The sequence below is a fragment of the Phyllobates terribilis genome, unplaced genomic scaffold, assembly GCF_046119375.1.
Source record: "Phyllobates terribilis strain yellow unplaced genomic scaffold, ASM4611937v1 Scaffold_20__1_contigs__length_20440879, whole genome shotgun sequence".
In the NCBI taxonomy this organism is placed as follows: domain Eukaryota; kingdom Metazoa; phylum Chordata; class Amphibia; order Anura; family Dendrobatidae; genus Phyllobates; species Phyllobates terribilis.
In genome coordinates, this window is record NW_027362780.1 from 8,903,486 (window position 1) to 8,908,326 (window position 4,841).

Below are 4,841 nucleotides of genomic sequence, written 5' to 3' on the forward strand. Positions count from 1 at the left end.
TGAAAATATACACTAAATGAGGGAATAATATGTGTGAGGGTACCCCAGGAGAGTTCCAAATGTGTGTGGGAAGAATATATATCCCACGGGGGTAAAATTGAAAAAAGTTTAAAAAAATTTCTGCTTTAAAAGAATTCTGCTATAGTTTAAACATGCTTCGGAACTCTTCCATTGTTCTCGGAATTCTGCTGATGTTTAAATATGCTTCAGAATTCTTCCATTGTTCTCGGAATTCTGCTCACTGACATTTCCCCTATCTGAAAATGCTTCGGAACTATTCCATTGTTCTCGTAATTCTGCTGACGTTAATAAATGCTTTGGAGCTCTTCCATTGTTCTCGGAATTCTGCTGACGTTTAAAAATGCTTCGGAACTGTTCCATTGTTCTCAAAATTCCTTTGAAGTTTAAAAATGCTTCGGAACTCTTCTATTGTTCTCGGAATTCCGCTGAAGTTTAATATTGCTTCGGAACTCTTCCATTGTTCTCAGAATTCCGCTGACATTTAAAAATGCTTTGGAACACTACAATTGTTCTCGGAATTCCGCTGAAGTTTAAAAATGCTTCGGAAATCTACCATTGTTCTCGGTATACCGCTGAAGTTTAAAAATGCTTCGGACCTCTTCCATTGTTCTCGGAATTTTGCTGACGTTTAAAAATGCTTCGGAACTCTTACATTGTTCTCGGAATTCTCCTGGCATTTAAAAATGGTTCCGAACTCTTCCATTGTTCTCGGAATTCTGCTGACGTTTAAATATGGTTCGGAACTCTTTAATTATTCTCAGAATTCTGTTGTAGTTTAAAAATGCTTTGGAACTCTTCCATTGTTCTCGGAATTCCGCTGAAGTTTAAAAATGCTTTTGAACTCTTCCATTGTTCTCAGAATTCCGCTGAAGGGTAAAAATGTTTCGGAACTCTTCCATTGTTCTCGGAATTCTGCTGACATTTAAAAATACTTCAGAACTTTTCCAATGTTCTCGGAATTCTGCTGACGTTTATAAATGCTTTGGAACTCTTCCATTGTTCTCGGAATTCTGCTGACGTTTAAAAATGGTTCGGAACTCTTCCATTGTACTCGTAATTCCGCTGACGTTTAAAAATGCTTCGGAACTATTCCATTGTTCTCGCAATTCTGCTGACGTTTATAAATGCTTTGGAACTCTTCCATTGTTCTCGGAATTCTGCTGACGTTTAAAAATGCTTCGGAACTATTCCATTGTTCTCGCAATTCTGCTGACGTTTATAAATGCTTCGGAACTCTTCCATTGTTCTCGGAATTCCGCTGACATTTAAAAATGCATTGGAACAGTACAATTGTTCTCGGAGTTCCGCTGAAGTTTAAAAATGCTTCGGAACTCTTCCATTGTTCTCGGAATTCCGCTGACGTTTAAAAATGCTTCGGAACGCTTCCATTATTCTCGGAATTCCGCTGAAGTTTAAAAATGCTTCGGAACTCTTCCATTGTTCTCGAAAATTTCACTGAAGTCTTAAAATTCTTCGGAACTGTTCCATTATTCTCGGAATTCCGCTGACATTTAAAAATGCTTTGGAACTCTTCCATTGTTCTCGGAATTCCATGGAAGTTTAAAAATGCTTTGGAACTCTTTCATTGTTCTCTGAATTCCATGGAAGTTTAAAAATGCTTCGGAACACTTCCATTTTTCTCGGAATTCTGCTGAAGTTTAAAAATGCTTCGGAACTCTTTCATTGTTCTCGGAATTCCGCTGACGTTTAAAAATGCTTCGGAACTCTTCCAATGTTCTCGGAATTCCGCTGAAGTTTAAAAATGCTTCGGAACTCTTCCATTGTTTTCGGAATTTCGCTGAAGTTTAAAAATGTTTCGGAACTCTTCCATTGTTCTCACAATTCCGCTGAAGTTTAAAAATGCTTCGGAACTCTTCCATTGTTCTTGGAATTCCGCTGACGTGTAAAAATGCTTGGGAACTCTACCATTGTTCTCGGAATTCTTCTGATGTGTAAAAATGCTTTGTAACTCTTCCATTGTTCTCGGAATTCCGCTGACATTCAAAAATGCTTCGGAACTCTTCCATTGTTCTCGGAATTCCTCTGACATTTAAAAATGTTTCGGAACACTCCCATTGTTCTCGGAATTCCGCTGGAGTTTAAAAATGCTTCGGAACTCTTCCATTGTTCTATGTATTCCGCTAAAGTTTAAAAATGCGTCGGACCTCTTCCATTGTTCTCGGAATTTTGCTGACATTTAAAAATGCTTTGGAACTCTTCCATTGTTCTCGGAATTCTGCTGGTGTTTAAAAATGGTTCCGAACTCTTCCATTGTTCTCAGTAATCTGCTGATGTTTAAAAATGCTTCAGAACTCTTACATTTTTCTTGGAATTCCGCTGAAGTTTAAAAATGCTTCGGACCTCTTCCATTGTTCTCGGAATTTTGCTGACATTTAAAAATGCTTCGGAACGCTTCCATTGTTCTCGGAATTCTGCTGGCATTTAAAAATGGTTCCGAACTCTTCCATTGTTCTCGGAATTCTGCTGACGTTTAAAAATGGTTCGGAACTCTTCAAGTATTCTCAGAATTCTGCTGTAGTTTAAAAATGCTTTGGAAATCTTCCATTGTTCTCGGAATTCCGTTGAAGTTTAAAAATGCTTTTGAACTTTTCCATTGCCATCGGAATTCTTCTGAAGTTGAAATATGCTTTGGAACTCTCCCATTGTTTTCGGAATTCTGCTGAAGTTTAAAAATGCTTCGGAACTCTCCCATTGTTCTTGGAATTCTGCTGACGTTTAAAAATACTTCCGAACTCTTCCATTGTTCTTGGAATTCCGCTGAAGTTTAAAAATGCTTCGGTACCATTCCATTGTTCTCGGAATTCCGCTGACATTTAAAAAAGCGATGGAACTTTTTCATTGTTCTTGGATTTCTGCTGACGTTTATAAATGGTTTGGAACTCTTCCATTGTTCTCGGAATTCTGCTGACGTTTAAACATGTTTCAGAACACTCCTATTGTTCTCGGAATTCCGCAGAAGTTTAAAAATGCTTTGGAACTCTTCCATTGTTCTCGGTATTCCGATGAAGTTTAAAAATGCTTCGGACATCTTCCATTGTTCTCGGAATTTTGCTGACGTTTAAAAACGCTTCTGAACTCTTCCATTGTTCTCGGAATTCTGCTGGCATTTAAAAATGGTTCCGAACTCTTCCATTGTTCTCGGAATTCTGATGACGTTTAAATATGGTTCGGAACTCTTTAATTATTCTCAGAATTCTGTTGTAGTTTAAAAATGCTTTGGAACTCTTCCATTGTTCTCGGAAATCCGCTGAAGTTTAAAAATGCTTTTGAACTTTTCCATTGCTCTCGGAATTCTGCTGAAGTTTAAAAATGCTTTGGAACTCTTCAATTGTTCTCGGAATTCTGCTGACGTTTAAAAATGCTTCCAAACTCTTCCATTGTTCTCGGAATTCCGCTGACATTTAAAAATACTTCAGAACTTTTCCATTGTTCTCGGAATTCTGCTGACGTTTATAAATGCTTTGGAACTCTTCCATTGTTCTCGGAATTCTGCTGACGTTTAAAAATGGTTCGGAACACTTCCATTGTTCTCGTAATTCCGCTGACGTTTAAAAATGATTCGGAACTATCCCATTGTTCTCGTAATTCTGTTGACGTTTATAAATGCTTCGGAACTCTTCCATTGTTCTCGGAATTCTGCTGACGTTTAAAAATGCTTCGGAACTGTTCCATTGTTCTCAAAATTCCTTTGAAGTTTAAAAATGCTTCGGACATCTTCCATTGTTCTCGGAATTTTGCTGACGTTTAAAAACGCTTCGGAACTCTTCCATGTTCTCGGAATTCTGCTGACGTTTAAATATGGTTCGAAACTCTTTAATTATTCTCAGAATTCTGTTGTAGTTTAAAAATGCTTTGGAACTCTTCCAGTGTTCTCGGAATTCCGCTGAAGTTTAAAAATGCTTTTGAACTTTTCCATTGCTCTCGGAATTCTGCTGAAGTTTAAAAATGCTTTGGAACTCTTCCATTGTTCTCGGAATTCTGCTGATGTTTAAAAATGCTTCGGAACTCCTTCATTGTTCTCGGGATTCTGCTGGCATTTAAAAATGGTTCCGAACTCTTCCATTGTTCTCGGAAATCTGCTGATGTTTAAAAATGGTTCGGAACTCTTCAATTGTTCTCAGAGTTCAGCTGTAGTTTAAAAATGCTTTGGAACTCTTCCATTGTTCTCGGAATTCCGCTGAAGTTTAAAAATGCTTTTGAATTTTTCCATTGCTCTCGGAATTCTGCTGAAGTTTAAAAATGCTTCCGAACTCTTCCATTGTTCTCGGAATTCCGCTGAAGTTTAAAAATGCTTCGGAACTCTTCCATTGTTCTCGGAATTCCGCTGACATTTAAAAATGCTTCGGAACTCTTCCATTGTTCTCGGAATTCTGCTGACGTGTAAAAATGCTTCAGAACACTCCCATTGTTCTCGGAATTCCACTGAAGATTAAAAATGCTTCGGAACTCTTCCATTGTTCTTGGAATTCTGCTGGCGTTTAAAAATGGTTCCGAACTCTTCCATTGTTCTTTGAATTCTGCTGATGTTTAAAAATGCTTCGGAACTCTTCCATTGTTCTCGGAATTCTGCTGGCGTTTAAAAATGGTTCCGAACTCTTCCATTGTTCTTTGAATTCTGCTGATGTTTAAAAATGCTTCGGAACTCTTCCATTGTTCTCGGAATTCTGCTGGCGTTTAAAAATGGTTCCGAACTCTTCCATTGTTCTCGGAATTCTGCTGATGTTTAAAAATGGTTCGGAACTCTTCAATTATTCTCAGAATTCTGCTCTATTTTAAAAATGCTTTGGAACTCTTCCATT